Consider the following 24121-nt stretch of genomic DNA (forward strand, 5'->3'; position numbering starts at 1 on the left):
AGTCTGACTGTCAATACTTCTGTGACTCACCAGTCTAATTTGTAGCCACCTGAGTAAAGAACCTGTTAGTGGCACGTGTAATTTGCACACTGGAATTGTTCACAGGCTACTGCTTAGAGATACCGTAATGTAAATATTTCAAGGTGTGTAGTATTTTTACATTAGCAAGGCTGATAATGTGACAGTTTTAATATTCTTACTATGTCAAATCCACATTAACATGATAATAGTGGCTGCAAAGAAGTTTATTATTTGCACTACACACTGATATGTTATAATCCTGGATAAGGAAAATGCTTGCCAATGCATTGCATGAATATTGCACATAAAGGTAGCAAAAGGCTGAATTCCAGGCATTATTATGCCAATGGTAGAAATGCCATGACTCCATTACATTGCACAGAACGGGGCTTTTATGTTGGGTAGAGGAAAGAATGGCCTTTTACAGGTGCTGCTTTAAATCTGTAGGAGATACTTATCAGAAATCGTTCCTAAAAGTGCTTCCAAATTACTAGTGTTCCTACGCCCACTGTTTTTGGCTCTTTCTATTCTTAAATGCATGCATTTGGCTCCATGGGCTTCTAAATATTTTAAACTGGTTTAATTCTCCCAGTAATGACATGCATACTGTGCAAGATGGGTGCATGATTTTTCTGAGACACACTTATTTAGTAGCAACTAAAACATGAAATTAACGGGTCCCAAAAGGCAACTTAATACTTCCCAGCCCTTCTGCTTTAGTAAATCAAACCAATCACGAGGGTGCCACATTTGTTTTTCCCATTCTCACAGGCTGCAGGAACAATCTTTTTTTCCCAATTAATGCCAACGATGATCCTCTGGAGATGTCTCTGCTTGATCCTGTGATTTCTAGCTTCTGTGGGAGTAGGGGGATGTGTGCTTTGGCAGACTCTCGGCGCTTTACAAACTCTGAAGTTCTGCGAATGCTTCAGAAGCAGGCTGCTCTACTAACAATGCTTCTACAGTATGGGCTACATAATATGAAGGATGCCATTAGCATTGTTCAGACTTGATCAGAATGAGCCTTGGTTTGATTAGCCATATTTCCTTGCTGTCTAGGACTAAGAAGCAGAGATATATGTATCTGAAATACACATGTCTTGGGCTAGATGCACAAAGGAGACAGACTCATTGTCACAACGCAGCACTCAGATGCTGCATATAGTGCATGGAGAGAGCTAGGTGCCTACCAAAAGGGATCCACAGAAGCCAACCAGCTGAGCAGAGAGCCACCTAAGCTAGCCAATACCAAGGAGGTGGTGCTCCCCCTGATATTGATTAGCCCAAATTATGAGCACACTCACGCAGGATGTGGAAGAACCAGATTCAGATCCCCTCTCTGCCTGATACGGAGCATAGACTTGAATCCATGTCTCCTACATCCTCTGTGAATGCTGCACCACCAGACTATTAGGTACAAGGGGACCACCCCCTGCAGCTGTGTTTTGTGCAAAGCCCAGAACATACCTACTAGATCAGGCAGGATAGGTGGGGGAACTCCTAGCTTGAGGTTTCTTCCCTGGCTTAGGTGTGAGCTAGGCAGTGGGCATCATGACGGAGGCAGCATTGTGCATGCCCACCAGCAAAAACTTAGGTACCTACAGGGTTAGATGGCAGCTGAGTGGGGTGTTTGAGGATCAAAATTTTGGATTTAGGCACCTAAAGTGGCAGTTAGGCACCTAAATTCTTTTTTGGATCCAGTCCCTTGTGTCTACACGCAGGTACGGTCACATCAGTGCCCGACAGATAGTTAGGCAGGTATCCCAGGAAAATTCATGATTGTGATTTTATTCCTGGGGATACTGTCACTGCAAGAGGATCATGAACTTTCAGAAATGTAGCTGGTCCTCAGAAGTATTTTTATCGACCCCTGAGTTAAGTAGTCTCTGGAGTGGAAGTTTAAAAAATACACATTTCAGGGGACAAACTTTATCAGAGATAAAAGGATCTGCCCAACTTTTCCTTCAGTTCGGTGGCAGAATTTTAACACAGGCCTCTCCAAGATTCCCCAGCAGTGCACTGCTGGTTTGTCCTTGACCTGGTGTCCTACCTATGACATGATTGGGTGTGGAGGGTAATCACTATTGCTGGTGAGATCCAAACACTGGGATTCGACATTACAGATGTTCCTTCTCCCTAAAGCCATTGCTCCTTCAGGTGGTGAGGCACCTCGCTACCACCTGCCCTTAGCGTGAGGGAGCCTTGTCTGAGAGTGCCAGGGGTCAGCTCCCTGACTCTGCCAGCCACAGGCTACAAAAGCCCTCCCCTCTCAGCCTATGTAGGCCACTGTCCTTCTGCAGGTATGGAGTAGGCACATTCCAACCCCCGAGTCCTGCGAGTGTCTCCCTGCAGTGTCCAGCCCCCTCTTCCACTGGGTACTCACAGAATTCATGGATCTGCTACTCCCAAAGGAGCAGTACACCTCAGCTTACCAGTTACATCTCCGGGTCACCGTGCCACTCCGCTCACTGCACTGAGATGTGATCATAGAGAAAACGTGGATATGTTTCTTTAACAAAGGCCAGAGATTCAAAGAACAGCAAGTGGGTAGACATACTGGAAATAGTTACATGGAAAATAAAAGCATAACATGCTTTCCAGAGCCTAGACTTAACTAACAAGACACTTTCCTGGTCTATCAAAATTTAGCTCACCCAAAGGGCTTGGCTACACTTGCAGATATGCAGCGCTGGAAGTTACAGCTGTGTTCGTACAGCTGTGTAGGGAAAGCGCTGGTGTGTGGCCACACTGACAGCTACCAGCGCTGCAGTGTGGCCACATTTGCAGCATTTGCAGCGCTGCTGGGAGTGGTGCATTATGGGCAGCTATCCCAGCGTTCAAGTGGCTGCAACGTGCTTTTCAAAAGAAGGGGGTGGGGTGGAGTGTGACAGGGAGCGTGGGGGAGACAGAGAGAGTGGATTTTTGGAGCCGACACTGTGTGTCAGCTCCCTGCCTTGCAAGTTCTAAGGACTGGAAGATACACAGCACCAACCTTCAATCATTTTAAAACTTTCGACCCCTTCCCCCACCCCTCTCTTATTCACTAAATGCAAATAGCCTTCAGACCACATAAGCAGCTGTTTCAAAATGGACCCCTCCCTGCCCCCGCTTCTCTCCTCAAGCAAAATATCTCTCTCCTCAAGCAAACACTAGCAAACACTAGCTGTGCACATTCCAAAGGAATTCCCCTGCCTGCCTCTGCTCCAGCGAACAGGAGCTGTGTTTGTTTTTTAGATAAGCAGCTCGGGACCCCGAGTTCACAACAAAACAAAGAGAGGCATCACAACAAAACAAAGAATGTTATCTGGTACTTAAAGCATTTTGGGAAGGTTCCGGAGGTCAGTTACAGCGTAGTAAGATTAATCACTGTTTACACTTGCTCCCCAGCGCTGCATCACCAGCGCTGCACTCGTTATACCTCAGGCAGATCAGGTGTACGGCCAGCGCTGCAGCCAGGGAGTTGCAGCGCTGGATGTGCCTTGCAGGTGTGGACAGTTACTAAGTTGCAGCACTGTAAACCCACCACCAGCGCTGCAACTCTCCAGTGTAGCCAAGCCCAAAGTCTTTCTCATAGTGATTAACAAGGCCGGCTGGGACTCTCTACTCATAAGACAAACACACAGGCAGCTTATCCCCAAGGTGAAGGATGAAGGGTGTCTCTTTGTACCTCAAGTTATACTCCCCACAGGCCATCATCTTTGCTAGCAAACAGGATATTGCCCGGACGTTTTTTCCTCTGTGCTTCTTTTTGGTCAATTTTACAATCTCTTGCTAAGCCCTTGGTAAGCACTGGCTTTAGCTAGGGCACCATTGTGATGCAGACAATACACACGGGACCAGCCAGAGAAAGATAAATGTCTCCTATGCCCTGCCTGAATATAACCTGTTTCTCACCTTCTAGTGACCTGTCTTACCTTACTTACCTTAAGAACATAATTTCCAGTATAGATACAGAACTCCTTAAATATTATCCATCCACACATCTTGCAATGATTAGGACAACCAGTGCATTACTGGCTGCTGGCAGAGACCTCGTGTGCTACTCTTTGGCACACTATTATGTAGTCATCAGACCCAGGGTAACCCTGTAAACCCCTAATGCCCTCTTCCAGTTGGCATCAAGGAGTCCCTGGGTCAGACATGGGCAAGCCATGTAGCCACTCCAGGCCTCAGTTTCCTCATCTGTAAACAGAGGATAAAACTTACTTACCTCGCCATGCTAACATGAGACTTGATTAAAGATTTCTTGCCAAGTGGTGTGAAGATGAAAATCACAATACCCGAGTGCCAAGTATTTTTATTTTATAAGGTGGCACTTACAGAAATAACAGAAAAAGCTGGGCTTCCTCCATGTGTTTGGAGTGCCTGGGTGTGATGGGTTGTCCACCCCACACAAGTCATGTGTGGGTTCATGCGGGCCAGTAGGGGCAAATTGACCTTAGATGCTGCACTTGGAGGGGAACCATGGCTTGACAGGGCCTAATGTCAGATGAAGCCCAGCTGTGGGGCGGAAATCACGGGGGAGTATAAGCCAGGAAGTAAGAGTAGGAAGAGGCCATAGGGAGGAGGCCAGCAGTTGCTCTCCAGAGGGAAAGGGAAGTGGCCAGGGACAAGAAGGCAATCCAGAGGCTGAGCCGAGGATGTCTTACAAAAGCCCTAGAGAGGTGAAGTGGCCACAAGGAGTGGAGGAAGCTCCGGGGTAAATCCTAGGTGAAGAGATAGAGAGGTTGGGTAGGAAGGAGACTAGAGAAACAGCAACAAACTCTGAGACTGAGCAGACCTAGGTTGCTAGTTGGAGGATCCCTGGTCTGGAACCCAGAGTAGCAGCTGGGTCTGGGTTCCCCTACCAGCCAGTGGCACAGGACCTGGAGTTGGAACAGATAACTGCCTCGGATGGCAAATGGACAGCTTGTCTGGTGGGCCTTTGTTACTGCAGAAGGGGGGAGACTATACTGTGATCTGGCCCAGAAAGTCAAGTCACAAGGAGGGAGCACCCTGAGCCATGCAGAGAGAGAGAGTGGCCACAGCGTGATGGGATGAGATCTAATCCCCAAACTCAAGAAGGCACACTTGTGAGTGGATCTCTTTGCACGGGGATATTTATGGGGGCACTTGTGCTCACCTTTATATATCATGCTAATCTCAGTCAGCTGCCATCCCTATTTAGATGCCAAACTAGTCAACTTTGTTCTCGGGCAATGAAAAATGATCCGTTATTTGATTTAGCATGACTTGAAGAATGCAGCATGGTGATGTATAATGCAACAAATCTTGGGGAAACTGGAAAAGATCTGTCTTCTCAAAAAAGGACCCCGCTGTGTTCTGGAGTTATGACTTAGTCAGAAAAGGAATTATGTGTGAAAATATCAAATGCAGAGCTGGAAATCTTTGAGCAAGAACTCAGCAAATGTCAGTTTCACCAGTGCTTAGATTCTTCGAAAACAAGATCCTCAACAGCTTGTATTGGACACCGGAAAAAATGTGTAAATTGATTCTTTGGTCTGTCATCAGTTGCAGTGTCAGGCAGTGAGCTTGCCACAATTACTCGATGAGTGTTTGTAGAAGCATCTTCTGTGCTTTTGATGGTTCTGCCTTCGGTACCATCTCCTAAATTATGTATCCTTTGCTTTGTGGATCCCAAATGACACCTTCCTCATCCCCCTGCAGATGGAACTGACAGGAACTAAAGATATTGTATGTTAAAAAAATAAAAAGCACTGTCTAGCCAACATGCATGGTGTCAATGGCAGGGCTAAGACTGCATTAAAGGGAAACCTCTCATTTTGTGCAAGGAACAATAGAGAAGCCTGTGATAATGTGGTGTTTTAATAGCTAGATTGCTGAGGAGCTTACCTAACAGCTTCCTTGCAACAATTGCGAGCGGGGCATCTGCAGAGCAGACCCTTGCCTCCTTAATCAATGGCTCCTAATTAGGAGCCAGATGCTGACGTGTCCTAATGCAAACGTGCAGGAGTACACTTAAGGCACCTCCCCATCCTCGCAGCCCTGCACGAGAGTCTGTCAGGATTACAGGCCAGGTGCCCAGGGAGTAGCTGGACAATGCTCAGCACCACAGCAAGTCTGTGACAGCAGAGCAGGAAAGACAACCTGGTTCTCAAGAGTTCCAGCACTGTGCTTTAACCACAGCACCATCTATAGCCTCCTTGCTTCTTCTCTTTAGGACTTGAGTCATTTCACTGGGCACTTTTCAGATCAGGTACTTTTGTGCTCATGTTAACTTTGATTCCCCATGTGACAAGCAGAGAACACTGAATATCTTAGTGCGAGCACCAGTACCTGAGAGTCCCCTGCAAAACCATGTTTTGTCCAGTGGAACTCCCAGAAAAATAGGCCACAATGCATTGACCTGGCTACACATGCAGTACGTGGGCTCTACAGGAAATGCTTTTATCGGTGGTTAACCTCTCCTGCAGTCCTCTTATCCAAGGTTGGTGTCATCTTGAAAATGTTAAGGGAAGTTCCGCCATATAGCTTACAGAAATAGAGAGACGTGTTGATGGTAATTAACACACAAGGAGAAATAATGTAAAGGAGTGGAAAGACTTACTTGAGGTTGGCCGTGTGCAATGTGCGACAAGAGGCAATGGCTTTAAATTTAAGAAGGGCGAGTTTAGATTAAAAACAGCAACAGTAATTCAGCCGTGTAACAATCTGAGGAGAGTGACTGCAGAGGTATTATCCATGGAAATGTTCCAAAGGATACTGGATAGCACTTTGAAATGGAAAGTATGTGGGATAAGCTACACCAGAGGCAGGTGGTTAGACTTAACAACCTATAAGGACTGTTCCAGACCCAAAGTCTATGATCCTATGATTAACACGTGTCATCTCTAGCCCCAGGTGGCTCAGTGGCTGTTACTCCCCCGTAGATGAACTTACCCATATGGCAAAGATAAAGAGTGGATAATAGACTCAGAACACAATCCTGCAATGGGTTAAGGGCCTGATCCTCCCCTCAAATCTCACCTCATATATATTGTTCCCTGTACAGTAAATTTCTAAAGGGGAAAATCCAGGGGTTTAAATACGTAAAATGTCTTTCAGTTATTGATTTAGTTCTTTGGCTACAGTTTATAAATGGGCTGACGTCTTAAAATAAGACTTCTAATAACACAGCAACAACTACTATTTTATGAGTTTATTTGCCATGCTCATTATAATTCCGACAGACTGTGTGGTTATTTCTTTTGTTAGCAGTGGGGTTTTTTCCTGTTCGGCTTACTGTCAACCTTTTTGCTGGTTGCAAGGGCAGTGGCTGAATTGAACTGAATCTCAAAATGATACCTTGTAACTCTTGGGCGCAGAGGGCAAAATTCAAGATGGCGACCTGCCTGAAGAAACAAACAGTGCTGGAGCATTAAAATATTGGAGATTATGTATTAACAATAACGTGAGCCTTGCTGAAGAAGGTCAAATCATGACTTAATGTTCCGTAAATATTTCTGAATGAACTTGTTTATGTTCTAGGGTGGAAAATTTCGGTTAAAACCTCAAAACATCCCAGGCAAGAGTTGTGTAAGTTGCTTGTTAAATAACAGATGATAGGATATTCTATAGGAGGATCCCTACCCAGGTTGGTGAGGGAAGTTGAGATAAACAGAAAAGTAATCAATGAGGAAAGTACTGGTGGGTTAAGTAGCCAATAGATAACCAGGTCGCCATATACGATTTACGTCTAATTAATAACAAACGAGTGAAATGGCTAATATTGCTTGTGCTTGATATTAACTGGAGGATGTATAATACTAATGCTGATTGGAAAAGAGCTAATGAATATTTCATTTGGATATGTATATATATATATGTTGGAGAAATCCATCATGGCCTGCCTATGCCCCAGAAGGTAACTGATCATTATCTTTTCCCTCATATCTCTCACTGTTTTAATAGTAGTTGTTAATTGCCAGAAATGGTTTTGATTCAAATAAAGGTTCGAATTAACAAACCTGAGTGTCTCAGCTTGTGTTTGTTAAACTCCACCCAACAACAGCCCTAGGATTTAATCTACTGCACCCATCCCCACAGAATGATTTGCTACACATGCAATAGCAGAAGCACTGGTTCAGACCACATCTCAAGCAGTCTTTCATAGAAATGTTTATTTTGTTGTGCACCCCTCCAAGCCCAGAAATTTCATGGGGCAGGGGGAGAAAGGCTTGGAAAGTGGAGGATCTTCAATATCCCCAATTGCAAAGTAGTGTCTGTCTTAGGAAGGACTATGACCACACTCAGTGGGTTTGCCTGGGTGGTAAGTTAATGCAGAATTTGGTTCCAAGCTTGTTAATAAAGAAATCTGGTTAGAGAAAGGGTTATGGATTTAGGATTCCTGGATGCTATTCCCAGCTCTGCTACTGGCTCCCTGCATGATCTTATGCAAATCACTTAACATCTGTAAAATGGGCATTATAATAATATTTACTGCATGGGGGGTGGTTGTAAGGCTTGACTGATGGCTTCCTATATGCTTGACAGATTTAGAATTCCAGATGGTGGTAGCCAAAGCAGGGTATTTGAGATTCAATAAGTTGGAAACCAGGAGGCAATCATGAGTTCTTTTCACACCTTTTCCATTGACATGTTAATTCTATGCATTTCACCGCCCATTTTATTGATCAATGCCACATATACCTGCTGAAGGAGGTAGGAAAATATTATTCATACATTTTCCATAAAAAGCAATTGAAAAGTTGCCCCAGGACATATCTGGAAAAACTGGGCCTAGAATCCAAGTATCTGATATGGCAAATTTCATCCACTAGGCCCTACTGCAAAGCTGTGTGCTATGAGCCAGGGGCAGAAACCAGGATTTCTGATTCCCACCATTCCTCTTCTGCCTAACAAACAGTTGTGTAAGCAAAGTAGGTGTTGTCCTCCTCTACTGGCTCTTTCTCATAAAGGATAACAGTCTAATACTGCTGCCAGTAATGACTTTCAGTGAAATATTAGCATTCTATGCTGTGGATCTAAAGGTCTTGGGTTCTAAGTCTGATGACCCAGGTGGGAATCAACGATTCCGTATGATGACATTTCTGGGTTTTGGTTTTTTGTTTTGGGTGTTTCTCCCTCTTTCAGTTTTCTTCTTTTAAAAGAATCTGGGAAATTACATACAAACCCTCCCCCCGACACACACACACACATACACACACACACTGAATGAACGTTATTTAGGCTACAAAGTCGAGCACTTCAAAGTTAGGAAATGCTAGGATCAAGGTTTTCTGTGTGACTTTGATTTTCAATTTTGTGTGCATTCTAATACATTCATCAATTAAATGGTCTACAGGAGCCCAGTCTCAGGCTAGGTCTACACTGGGGGTGCGGGAGTTGACCTAAGATACACAACTTCAGCTACGTGAATAGCATAGTTGAAGTCGGCGTATCTTAGGTTGATTTACCTGGCCGTGAGGATGGCGGTGAGTCGACCGCTGCCGCTCCCCCGTCAACTCCGCTTCCGCCTCTCGCTGCGGTGGAGTTCCAGAGTTGATGGCAGAGCGATCGGGCACAGACGCAATAAATCGATCCCCGATAGATCGATCACTACCCGCCGATCTGGCAGGTAGTGTAGACATCCCCTCAGTCAATTTGTAGGATGGACACAGAATGAGCAGATGGTTATAAGAAGTGAAAGGACTTTCTCCTCTGTTGAAGGCACCAGGAACTAAGAGGGCATCTAGGAACTAAGAGATCTGGGTTCTATCTCTAGTTCCACCATATAATGCTGGACAAAACTATACATACTGCATACACACAAGGAGGTTGCATTAAGGTTGTGTGGACAACCTTAATTTAGTTAATTCCTAACTTATGAGTGCTTGGCTTTGCAACCTTAATATTATTTTAATGTAGTTTTTGTGGATAATATCTCTAAATCTTATAGGTTCTTGAGACGTTTCCAAATTTTGTCAGGGAAAAAAACGCTCTACCTAATGTATCTAAATATAAATCTTCCTGCGCATCTGCTTATAAGGGTATTTATATAGTTCTCATCACTGAAGTATTTGCGCACTGTAGCTACCTATATTAACCAGACCAAATGATTGCTGGCAGTACATAGTCCTGAGTTCAACAGCAACATTTGGTGTTTCAGATGCAATATAAGTCTTCTACCATCCCTCCACTCAACAGGTTAATTCATAATCTTTTATTGGTGCCATTTGTTGGCTACTATGATGGTGACCACATGTGGACAGTGAGATAAGTGAAAAAGGGAATAGTGGTGGGCTTAGGAGGCAGTAGGTAGGGCAAGTCCCACCATCCAATTCATGGTGGTCTACAGGTACGGGCAGGTATGGATGAGTAGAACCCATGCCACCAAAAAGTCAAATACATTGAGCTTCACTCATGTAAAAAAAAAAAATTCAGAACCCAGATATTGTCACCCACGATTCCTCAGTCTGGATAAAGGAGCCAGGTTTTCCTTCGCTTAGGGCTGACAAAGGAAGGAACTAACACCTTTACAACTCTGATACTAAAGCCAACCTGCGGTGCAAGGACTCCCCAAGCTACCAGTTGGGTTACCGATCTAAATGAGTTGCCATTCGATGCCTAAATATCTGAAACAAGAGTCACAAAGTCAGGCACTTACAGCAGTTCTGGCAGATCCAAAGCGATGCAGCTAAAAAGAATAATTTTGTGGGCTTCAACCACAGTGCCATTTTCTTAATGACATGCCATACCAAGGGAGGAATTGTTGAAACAGAAAGGATAAAGGAGAGGGAAGAGCATTTGTTCAGAGTGATAGGACTCCTGCAGTTGCTAGTTACCTTCAGTGTTATTGTTGTAATAGTACACAATTAGTACCAATGGAAATAGTACAAGAGGAACAGGTTAGTAGAGTCACTAAGAACTGATATGATGATTTGTGAAAACAGTGTCATGAGTCCTTACACATTTTACCTGGCATGTACATATTCTAACCTTTTAAGAGAATCACTGTGTTTGAACAGAGCATCAATTTCTTCACTTCCTTTTTGAACTCTTGTGTTACCACGGACTGATAAACAGCTGCCATGTTCTACTGCAAAGGTGGCTGCATTTCAGTGGTGGATCCCTACATGTGGAATGTATTTCAATTTGTTATTAGAAATACCAGACTCACTCCATGGATCTCAGCCCCAGGAAGAGAATTTACCAGCTTCAGGCTCCCATGACACGAGCTGGCTATAACCCTTGCTCCACCTGTGAAACCTGGAGTCAGGTGTTGTGAGCCAGAAAGTGGATAAGGCTAAAAGAGGGGAAGGTGGGGAAAATTGCTCCATGAGAGTGAATTTGGCCCTAAGATGGAGTTGAAATAATAGCACAGAGTAGTATTATATATGGGCATTTTCCAAAGACCTCATGACCAATACCTTTGCCCTGTACAAAAGTCTAATGCCAAAGAAATGTGTCTTGAATTTATATTTTGAATTTCACCTAACAACAAAGTGTCCTATATGTCCAAAATATTCCAAAGCTCTAATATGTTCCCAACCATTATGGCACAGTTCTCTTCCTGCATCAGCTCCTTATCAATGTTTGCAGTGTGATGGATGACAAACAAACTATGTGAGGAGATGAAGTACTCTTAAAACTCTGTCCCTGGTTGGCTTTTTTGACTACCAACTTTAACCAGTTCAACACACACAAAAGACAGCATTTGGCCTGTGGGTTCCCCTGCTCAGCAAGGTGAGCATAGTGAATTGATTGAGTTATTATTAAAATCTACCTACCGGTGCTGATCACCCAGCATATTAACTGTCCATCTATCTTTTCATTATTGATCTTACCCTTCTGCCAATTTTCTCCACCTACCCCAGGTGCTAAGGCCTAGATCCTCAAAGGTATGTGGGCACCTATCTCCCATTGACATCAGTGACAGTTAGGCAGCAAAATACCTGTGGGAATCTGGGCTTACGTGTCTCTTCCTGCTAGTTAAAAGATAACGCTCAACACAACATTGATTTGTTTGATTACTTGACTGTCCCACAACAATAAAACCAACACACCAAGCCTCACAAAGCTACTAGGACCACCAGTACGGCAGCCCAACTACACATGATACACAGTGTCATGCCTGCTTTTTCAAGGCTTAATTCAATGGCCCCCTGATGTCAATGAGGGCCTTTCCATTGACTGCATTAAGCACTGGATCAGACCCTTCATTCCCAGCCAAGCTTACGTTGCCCCTGCTCCTGCTATATGGATTGTGTGTGGGTGTAGAACCTGACATCTGCCTAGAGCCCCAGTGACCTCAATGGGACTCCATGTAAGTCCCGCCTGCCCGGATCAGAGGGCATGACTGGGGTCTTTGGTTGCAATGTTACCAGGGAAGGAAAAGGCAGCAAAACCCATTTGTTTAAATGTTTGGAGTCAACATTTTTTACACAAAGTATCAAATTCTGCCCTCAACCCCACATGTGCCTCTACCGCTGACATCACTGGCAGCTGCTCATGGCTGTCTGGAGGTCAGAAGGTCCCCCAGGTGTTAGGACCATTCAGGATTCCAGCAACATTCATTCTAGAGTAAGTTTTTACAAGGCGTTTAGAATACTGTACATTTCTTGGGTGACCGAAATCACTCAGTCCCTAGTCTGCTGTCTTACAATACCCAGTGGCATATTATTAATGGCCCACTAAAACAATATACAGCCTGTTGTACCTTAATTCAATAGTCTGTAATGACCAGCTTATAGAAATTGTTTCAGACCTATGAGTTTTCCAAGACCTTTTGAAGGTAATGGCACTAAAATATGCATATATTAAAGTTAGTTGTGGAAAGCAGAATATAGTGGCAGTATAAGCAATAATACAGTACTGTAAAATAAAAATTGAAAACTATTTTCCCTAAGTGTAAATATAAAATACCTCTGGGGGACGTATCTAAAGGAAGAGTGTTTCCATAACACATAGTTAAACTCCAGATTATATTATTCAAACCTATCCAAGTATAGTCTAATAAATAACCCATAAAATAAAACAACATTTTACAAGGGAGACGCACACTGTATTTCAAGCTTTTTTTTGCCACTCTCAACATTATTTTTTAATATGGACAGTTTTAGTCACAAAATTGCAAGAGTTTATTCAATACCTTTTATGTGCTTTACAAGGTTATTAGAGAATTTATTTTCTCTTTCCCTTACAGATTGGAAGGTGGGCAGTGATATATGAGCTTTCACATTTTATTTATTCACCAAACTGTTCCAGATGTGATCCCATCATTTATCCACTGACACATCAAACCTGCTGCGTGACCTTTAGAGTGACCTCTTTACAACATTTGCTTTCATGCTCTTAAAGTTATAGCCGCTTAGCCGGCCTCCCTTCAGGGGGAAGACAAGAGAATTGATATTGTTGGGGCTATAGCTGAAAAATAATAATAAATTAATTCATCTTCTACAATATGAAAACTTAGTCCAGGTGGTAAACTAACCAGTGGAGTTATATTCCCAGAAATGACTCCATCACATTTTACCCTCAAACAGTATTTCACTCCATAGGCTTGGAATGTACTGGGTATAAATGAGCTAAATTTAGCAGGCACTAAATCTTTCCCCCATTCTGTGTGATTTGTCACAGTAGTAAGCATTCTTTAGGTCAGCGGTTCTTAACCTTTACTGCAGCCTGCACCCCTTTGGTTCTCAAAATATGGTCTCACATCCCTTAAACCGAGTTATATTTTTGTTTGTATCTTACAGTAATGGTTAAAAAATGTATCATGTTAATAAATACATAGGTTTGATGAAACTTACATGCCTATGCTTAATTTGTGTTTTCGATGATTTACCTTCTAAAACAATCTGGTATGTCGGACACCCCCAGAAAGGGCATCTCGCAACCCCAGGGGGTGCATGCACCCCAGGTTAAGAACCACTGTTTTAGGTGATATAGCTTTCACTGCTACCCATTGGTAAGTAGGAAGAGGTTTCAATGTACTTTAGCTTTTAAGGAAAAAATAATGATAATGCATCCAAAGTGTTAATGCAGAGTTAACTAAAAAAGATTATGCTTCACTATAATCCTAACATTGTGCAAGAGAAGTCCTGTGTCTTCATGAAGGGAATCCCTTGGCCGAACCACATCAGATATAATTCCATTTTTGCCAACTTTCTCCCAAAATTCAAACCAAACCATTTGGAAGTTTCCATAAGTCTAATTAACTTTTTTCTCATTATTTTTGTGCACCTGCAATTTTTGGCTCGTACCAGCAACAAGGAGCCCTGTTTGCAGTGCTCCCAATAGTTCTGGCCCATGCAGTATCAGGAAGTACCGGAAATCCCACAAGAAAGCCTCTGCTCATGAGATTTCTAACGCAAAGATTAAACCCTGTAAGATGCTGGGCACCCTTGAACTACACATGACCAGAGCCTACAGACCTCATTCCAGTTTTACTCAGGTCTTACTCAGGCAAACTCCCATTGAAGTCTATGGGAATTTGCCTAAGTACGGGGTCAGGAAAAACTGAAAGAAGATGGAGTGAGAACTCCAAGACTTGGCCTATTGATTGCAATGGGATTTGAGGCCACTCAGTACCAACAGGGGGTTTCGGTATCTTGTGGAATCAGGTTCCAGTTTTGCAACCACAGGAGATCAATAGAGTTCAGGAAAGCATCTGAATCTTTGCATCCAGACCAAATCTAAATTTTGAAACAGCTAGGAACTTCCCCCCTGACTTCTAACCCTCCCTCTCTGTGTCATACTGAGCTACAATTAATAGCTAAGGAAGTCTGGAAATGACTCTGTTCCGAGCCCTACCGTGCTGTTTTTGGTTGAAGAACAATGCAAGGCGTTCACACCTGCAATGAGATGAACACGCTTACTTGTCCAGTGCTCACAGTCACAGTTAGCTTGAAAGGTTTGGAGTGGTAATTTGAAGAGTTAGTGGTGCTCACGGTAGAGGAAAAGTTGTGAGATCAAGAATCAGAGTCTTGTTCTTAAACTACAGCATTACACAAGTTTAGGTCCTATGGCTCTTATGCAGGATACCATCCCTAGGCAGCAAAGCATGTAAGCATATGTTTACCTTAAAGCACATGCTTAACTCCCATTGACTTTAAAGGTAAGCATGGGCCTAAGTGTTTTGTTGAATAAGCATTCCTCTCACAGCAGAAATAAGTTTTAGCTACTGCCATTTTTTCTCAACACCACAAAGTTCTGAAACCAGGAACTTTTGTGCAGCAGCAAACAGGTTCCAGATCAGGATCTTATGCAGCCTTTTCAGGGTATTATTTCAGCAATAATGGAAAATGACATCAAAGAAAACAATCACGTTTATTTAGCTGTAAATCAAAACACAAAGCTTAGCCAGTAGAACAACAATGCATTAACCTAATTTTGGGGGGGATAGGTTTTGGTTCAAGTCACTGCATCCAAATCTAAAGGCAGACGAATGGTACAAATAGTAAATCTGAGGGTGTCAGCAGGAGACAGTTATAAAGATATTTGGAACTTGAGCAGCCAGGGTGAAGCAATCACTAAAAGATAATATTAAAGTGTTACAGTTACAAGACGAAGCCTAAAAGAAAGAAAGGTGTAGCCTTGTTTTGATCATTTCTCTAGTGCACAAATGCTGGCATTAGCAGGAATCCTAACATAAAATAAACAGAGTAGCGAGCCAAATATTGAAACATTTTTAATTAAAAACCATGAATAACATGCAAGTGAGCTCCATGGATCACTTTCTATTGCATATCCCTGCCAGCAAAGGAAATGCAAGTGCTGTTTTTTGAAAACTGCAAATGTGCGAGGGTCTGGGGCATAGCTGGCAGGAGAACCAGGCTCCTAGATGTTTGTAATTGATAAGGACACAAAGCAATGAAGTAATTTCCCTATCCTTATTCTCTATGTTTAGCCGAGGCCTGTTTGCCATGCAGAAAGAGTGACAGGGTAATCTGAGCCTCTGCAGAAAACCTGCTTTTTCTCCAAAGTTATTTAGATTTCCATGAGCAGTGGCAGAATTTTGGAAGGCATCCAGGCGAATGAAGGAATTTGGCTGCTCTGAAAATATCAGACAGGAACTTAAAAATTGAGCTGATTTATGCTTTGTAATGTTTTCAATACTGTGTAAATTAAGTTTGAGTTCCTAGACTGTTTTTTAAGGAGAAATTTTATATGTTACAAGCCATGAAAGGTCCAAAGAAAACCCTTATTGTATGATAATTCCACCTCTCACATAAGAAGTGCTAGACTTTGCATATATAATGTGTTCAAAGGAATAATATAGAAAATGCATTGCTTCGGAGCATCAAAGGATCTTCGAGAATACCTTGAGGTCCTGACTGCTATTTGGAGTTTGCTAATATCTTACTGCACTGTGAAATGTGGTAGCAATATGAAGTTTATATGTTCTGTCCATCACTGAATAAGCTGTGGAGATGGGCTTGGGAATGCTATAGGTTTCCAAAGTTTAGCACCCAGAAAGTGTACCCCTAACTGGGGAGATACAATGATCTCCTGCAGAGAACTGCTCAAAGCCACAATTAGTCTTTCACTCCATCCTCGCATGCAGATGTTTAAGTCCAGTTTTCCTCATTAGCAGGGGCGGCTCTAGCAATTTCGCCGCCCCAAGCACGGCGGCACGCCGTGGGGGGCACTCTGGCGGTCGCCGGTCCCGCGGCTCCGGTGGACCTCCTGCAGACGTGCCTGCAGAGGGTCCGCTGGTCCCGCGGCTCCGCAGGCGTGCTGGGGCCTGGAGCCGGCCCTGCTCATTAGACATACTGACCTGGTGACCAGTGGGCTGCACTGAATTTTCTCAGGGAGTGCTCCAGCATCATTCAAAGGACATGTGGTCTCTAAGGCTTTATGATAAAAGGTGGGGCGTCTAATGAAACCATTATTTGCACATCTGACAAACATCAATATGTTTACCCATGATTTCTTGCCTTCACATGAAGGGAGATACTACCGCAAGTAGCTACAAATATTTTCCTCCTTTCATCACCCATGGATACAAACTCAGCTGGTGATCCAGGAGTTGATCCTTAACTTGATTAATTGCGAGTTATCATCTGGTCATTTGAGTCATGTCTCTGGTTCAAAGGTCAGTCGCATAGGAGAGGCCATTGCCTTTGAGCTGCCTATCACCAAACTACTCAATACTGTAGTGCAGTCCAATGCAGAAACCAGGTCTGTAAAAGGCTAGGATCATGGATCTGTTGTATTTGAATAGGTCCCTAACTTTGGACCCTGGACTCTGATGAGAAGTAGCAAGAGCCTGAGCAAGCGTAATTACAGTTTTAGAAATATGAAAATGGGAGCTCAGGAGAAGATTGGTTTATACTGGAGCCTGGGAAGAGCAATCAGGAAATTAGCCAAAACTGGTGGAGACTGCAAAGAGACACTAGAGGATAAGTGAAGTATTAAAATGAAAGATGGGCTGACTGAGGAACCTCCCTTTGGGAATTTGGGAAGGTAATATAGGCGAAGAGCTATTCAACGGACTATCAGGAAAAAGGCTCATTCAGTAAACAGTAGTGTACGTATAGGCATTGTATAGGCGGGACATCAGGATAATTTTGCATATGTTAAAGGTGAGAATCTATTGTTTCGGATCCATTTGTTACATGGCATTGTTTTCCCACCTCTCTATTTTGGCTCAACACTTCAAAACGAATCTCTCCATTTCTGACCACAATTTTCCATGCATAACCATTTACCCCCAGAGTCTGTATGCACAAATTACAGCCTATGTCATTCCACATACCAATTACAGCCTATGTCATTCCACATCTAATTACCCTGTTTGTTACAAGGGCCATGGTTTGCTTGAACAAAAGCTTATGCCTGGAGATGTAGAAGCTTGGTTGAAAACAGTGAAGTCAACAGAAGCTATTGTCTTCAGGGCTAGATTGTTTACACTGTCCCTATTGTGTGCAACTGGGGCGTATGAGATATAGTTATCCAATGCTGGTCCATTTTATCACATGGTAGGCCTGCAACCCTCACCCTCTATATCGCTAGGACATAATTATAAATCCCAACCCTTCGGCAGTTTCAGAAAGCACCCTTTAAAACAAAATCAGTCTGCCAGAAAATTATCATCCTCTTCTCTCCCCAAATGTGGATTTCTTTTCCCTAAACGCCCAAAGCCCAGAATGAAAAGGAACCAGTCACACCTTTTCTAGCCAGGACAGTGTAACAGTCTTAAAGTCCAGGGAACCTCTTGGCTCCATAGGGCTAGGAATGAGAAGCTTAACCTATCTGAGATGTGTGACTCCTAGAGGATTACCAAATGGGTAGAGAGGGTTCCTGCAATTATTCCTGCAAAAGGACATTTTCAGCCGTCTTCTCCATTGGGAGGATTTTCTCCATTGTAATATTAAAGCCATGTCTCTGTATCCTATCACAGCAACAGACCTTAAGAGGTCTTCGGATATGACTTGGAAACAGTGCCCCAAGAGGAAATTGTGCAATCAATTCCATGAGAATGCCTCCCTCAGCAATAAACATTGCCTGTGCCAAATAAATGGGTGATGCGTGTCATAAATTTCCTTTTCCTGTCAGAGCAGCCACAAGAAATGGATGAAGTTATGCACATTTGTATAAAAATAAAAATATGTTATTTGCTCTGCAGCAATCTGCAGATGGGACATTCTAAACACGGAGTACATTGTATGTCTGCTCAGGCTCTTCGCATATAATAACTGAGGGGCCTGGTGCTACCAAGTTCTTGTCTCAGTTAGGCCGGGTAGAAATATGCAGACATGGCCATTTTTTTTTTGATCCGCAATGACTGGATGTGAAAAACTGATATTCCCAGCCTGACTTTTCAAAAATGACGTTGGGGTACCTCAAAGTTGGGTGCCATTTGCGTCACGTTAAGGGGAGGACTTAATTTTCAAAGAGTGGGTGCTCAGCACCGTCACAGAATCAGGCCCCTCTAAGGTGCTTCCAGCTGGGCACCCCAAAAAAAAATAAGAGCCTCAAAATTTAGGCTTGGTTCTTCCCTCTGTTTTCTTCAGATCTAGCCTTAGTTAGATTTAGGGTGACCAGACAGCAAGTGTGAAAAATCGGGACAGGAGTGGAGGGTATTAGCAGCCTATATAAGAAAAAGACCCCAAAATTGGGACCGTCCCTATAAAATCGGGACATCTGGTCACCCTAGTTAGATTTTCCCTCAGATGGAGTTTATGTGGTCAGAAAAGGTCCAGATTCTATCACTCTTTCTCCAGTTGGCTCAGAGCCTCAACTGGATCCAGTGACTTTGCGCAGTGACCTCAATGAAGCTATGACACTCTATCCCAGCTGAGCATCTGGCCCATTGTGTAGTATCATATGCCAAGGCTGATGCCATTAATTTCGATGGGATTACTAGTGAAATAAAACACCACTCCGTGTGAATAAGGGTGGCATAAATTGACCCATAGTGTCTAGTTCTGCTTGAGAAACAATGACAACTGGATTTCTTTGCTTGTGTTTCCGGTGAGAAATGTTATGCATATCTCCAAAGGTTACCCCCGATAATATGTGTGTGTTGATACACAGAGTCATCCTCTATACTGATTCATGCTCTTGTCGCCCAGCCACCCTCCAGAAATAACTCTTCCCACCCAACTGCTTCTATAGGATTTCTGGCTCATTGAAAAAATAGAGAGCTGTCAACACTGATGTATTAGAAATACAATTCAAGCAGCTGTTATTTGTATTTTATTTTTAGACATCTTTATTTTTTCCCTCAGCCTGATCTCAATTTCAATAATATTATTCCTTCTTCTAGGTCAAACAACATCTGTTGTATAAAAAGGAAAATAAACTAATTTGCACTGTCAAATGTACATCTTCCCATTTATATTTTGCTAGCTATTTTATTCTTCTCTCAGAAGTAATTGTTCTGGTCCACTGTGTAATATTCCATGAATTAAAGAGTCCCTAATAACTTGGCATTATTTTAGAGTATAAGCAGGCCTTATATATAATAAACCCCACTGCAGGACTATCACAAAATGTATAGGCCCATATACATTGTAAAGCAGCGTAACTGATCTTAACACCAAATTCACCAGCTGAGGATCTGGCTCTTAGACTGATTACATGAGGTTTAGGAGTATTGTTAAACTACTGTAATTTTGCAAAAAATCTGGCTACTTTTTAATTAATTAAGAGATTCAGAAAGTAAAACTTCAGTTCCTACGGCAGGGTCTGATTTAAGCCACCAAAAGCAAAAAAATTCAAACTTGAGGCAGGACCTTCAGTTCTGGCTCCTGGCTTTGTGTTTTGGGACAATGGGCACAATTCTGCCTTATGTGCTCCTTCCACAAAGGATAGGGCTGGAAGAGAACTCATCTTAAGACCTTGTCTACACAACAGGGAAAAGTCGATCTAAGCTATACAATTTGAGTTACGTGAATAGCGTAACTCAAGTCAATGTAGCTTAGATCTACTTACCGCAAGGTCCACAGTATGCGATGTTGATGGCAGATGCTCTCCCGTCGACTCCCCTTACTCTTCTCGATCCAGTGGAGTACAGGAGAGCGATCTGTGGTCAATTTAGCGAGTCTTCACTAGACCCTCTAAATCGACCGCCGATGGATCAATCGCCACGTGTGGATCCCTCAGTAAATGTAGACAAGCCCCATGTGGTCAGTTCCTGAGTTGGTGTAAATCAATAATTAAGCTCAATTGATCTATGCTGATTTGTACCAGCTGAGGATCTGACTCTATAAGTTTCACGATAGCCTGTTCTCTGGTCTCCTCCAAGATGGTCCTTCAGTTCCACTGTCCAGTGATTTCCCTACACCCCCCCTGAATTTCCCCAACACCTCCCCCCCAGTTTTGTGAACTAGTTACATGCCAATTTAGTGACTGTTGGGAAATTTGAATTTAAATTGAAATATTAATACACACTTTAAAAGCATATACAGTGTATGATAAAATATGTGTATCTGAAAAAGTATAATAGATTTGAAAAGTATGAACATAGACTAGCTTCCTTATACAGCTATTGTTTTTTATGACAATGTCAGTGCATTCATTTTGGTGATGTTGGCCAACCTAATAATTTCAAATGATGATTTGTAAGCAAAGTCTTAATGAGCTCTCCCTGACAGCTAGTGATGAGCTGGGACTGGGGGGAAAAGGCTTCAGGACCAGATTGTATTTACATTCACACCTAATCTACCTAGGTATCCAGCAAACAGAGCTGTGTTGCCCAAGTGATAGATTTTGGCTGGGGTTGGGTTACAAATCACTTGAATGAAATGTTGTTGTTCTTATTGTATGAGTAAAGGGCAGTAGAACTGTACTTAGCCTGTGCTGATCGAGGGCATCAAGAGAGGGTCCCTCTCCACTGTTTAAAGACAGAGCTGATTAGGCTCCATAGACAGTCTTTTGTTCTGTTAAGTGACCACTGCAGCTGAAATCACTGATAATCAGGTCTAAGTGCTTAGTGCTACTGTGGGGACAGTGTTTTGAGACAGCCCAAACTGCACTAGCAGCGAGGTTCCCCCACTGAGAGCTCAGCTGAAATCACTGAGAACTGGGTGGGACCTCAAGAGACCAACTCGCAGAGGTCATAGTGGCAGGTGGCAGCAGAAGGTGACCGCGCAGGGCCATTGGCAACAGAGTGGTGGAGTGAACGGTGGCACAACAAACAGCCGTGGCCAGAGCGAACAGTGAGCAGCTGGAGGAACGAACAAGGTGCCTTCTTGCCCCCTATCTGGGAGGTGTACTCACATGAAAGCACCTCTAAACTCTGAGTCTCCACTGATCAAGGACAACACCAGTGAGTGGGGTGTGGTGGAGGGATAAGTGAGGGGCACGTTAAATAAACATTTGTTTGTTGGACTATATTTTAGTGACTTTGCTCCAGAATGCTAGATTTGTGACTGGGAATGGAAACTTATATAAATATGTTTCCTAGTAGGCCAAGATTTTTAAAATGCATCATTTGCCAAGTTTGTTATCTCACATTGTTGCTATCTTGAGAGGTCATTATGTTGGGGAGTTTCTGTACTAAACATTTTTAGTATTATTATAATTAATTTTTATGTAAGAATGGTCATACTGGGTCAGACCAATGGTCCATATAGCCCAGTATCCTGTCTTCTGACAGTGGTCAAGGCCAGGTGCTTTAGAGGGAATGAACAGAACAGGTTATCATCAAGTGATCCATCCCCTGTTGACCATTCCCAGCTTCTGGCAAACAGGCTAGGGACACTCAGAGCATGGTGTTGCATCCCTCCCCATCCTGGCTAATAGCCACTGATGGGCCTATTCTCCAGGAATTTATCTTTTTTAAATCCTGTTATAGTTTTGGTCTTCACAGCATCCCCTGGCAAAGAGTTCCACAGGTTGACTTTATGTTGTGTGAAGAAGTACTTCCTTTTGTTTGCCTATTAATTTTATTTGGTGGCTGCTAGTTCTTGTGTTATGTGAAGGATTAAATAACATTTCCTTATTCACTTTCTTCACACCAGTCAAGATTTTATAGATTTCTATCATATCCCCCCGTAGTCGTCTCTTTTCTAAGTTGAAAATTCCCAGTCATTTTAATCTCATTCTGTTTGCTTTTTTGACTGCCGCTGCACATTGAGTGGATGTTTTCAGAGAACTATCCACAATGAAATCTAGACCTGATATGTGTTTTGGTGTAACTTGCATTATCCTTATGTTAAATTTGCATTATCCTAACAAAACATTTACTTTATTCATAACTCTTTTATATATTGCAGGTAAAAGTGAAAATGAAAAGACAAAAAAATACAACATTTTTTCCACTCAAAGGCCTCAAAAATTAACCAAGGTGAAGAACACGTCAAGAACCAAGACTATATCAACATGTCATCTGATGGTTCAAGTGGTATAGCTACATCCGACCAGCCCGAAGCACAAATACAGCTACCTACTGAAGAAACAGTGTCTCCAAAACCTAAAAACAGTTCCCGATGTTTGTCAGTCACAGAGTTCCCATTTATTGAAGTTACAAAAGATGGCTACTGGTGCACCTCTTGCAAAAAAGCTTACGAAGAAGGAAAGCTTCCCAGTGCTATAACTGGTAAAAGTGGAGGCGCTTGGTTTGTCAAACCAATCACCAAAGCCAATGCTGACAAACTACATGAAAAGGCTGGAAACCACCAGGCCTCTGGAGTGCATCAATATGCAGAAAGCCTTATAAGCCCACTTTCAAAGCCAATTTTAGAAGTACTTAATGAGGCTGTTAAGAATGCTGGAGACACCACACAGTTCATGTGAACAAACATGGCTGTGGCAGCCTACTTTCTATTTAAGCAAGAGATACCACACACTACAAACTGGAGGCCAATGTTAAGTGCATTGTCACTTGTTCATCCTGAAGTTGAACACTGGTTCCGAACAAGACCAGCAAATGCTCACTATCTTTCTGCAAGAAACTCAACTGGCTGGCTACAAGCATGCGGTGGAACACTGAAAGACTCAACAGTTGAAAAAGTGAAGGACTCTCTCATCACATTCAAAAAATTTGAATACATGGCTGATGAATGCACCGATGCAAATGGGCATCAAGTATTAAGTCATTGTGTACGTTATCTTGATGTCAGGGGTAGGCCAGTAGATGCATTTCTAGATGTTCACGTTATAGAAGACACATCAGCTGCATCTGTGACAACCCACATCTTAGAAGAGTTAAATGCTTGTCAATTGGACCCCAAACAGATGGCTGCTTGTGCATCTGATGGAGTTGCAAACTTCTCTGGAAGACATGGTGGAGTAACAAGCTTTGCTCAGAGAAAAGTGTAACCCTAATCTCTCCTATACACACTGCAGAGGCCATGTACTCCAACTAGCACTAGTACGAGCTGCAGAATCTTCAAAAGACATTTAAAAAGCTATAAATTTAATGTCTTCATTATATTCTTTTTTCAGCAAGAGTCCAGAAAGACTGAATATCTTGGAAAATACAGAAGATACACTGGGATTGAAGTTCAAATTAGTCCAACCTGGGAAAACCCGCTGGCTTTCTCATGAGTGATCCTTGGCTGTTGTCTTAAAATTACTCCAGACGTTATTACTGGCTTTGGAAAGTATCTACCAAGATGGGATGGATCTAAGTAGTGAGGCTTGTGGATTACTTTTGCTACTAAGTTCAGAGAAGACTATTGCCATTCTCTCTCTCGTAAGTCTACTG

The sequence above is a fragment of the Mauremys mutica genome, chromosome 9 (genome assembly GCF_020497125.1).
Source record: "Mauremys mutica isolate MM-2020 ecotype Southern chromosome 9, ASM2049712v1, whole genome shotgun sequence".
Classification (NCBI taxonomy): Eukaryota; Metazoa; Chordata; order Testudines; family Geoemydidae; genus Mauremys; species Mauremys mutica.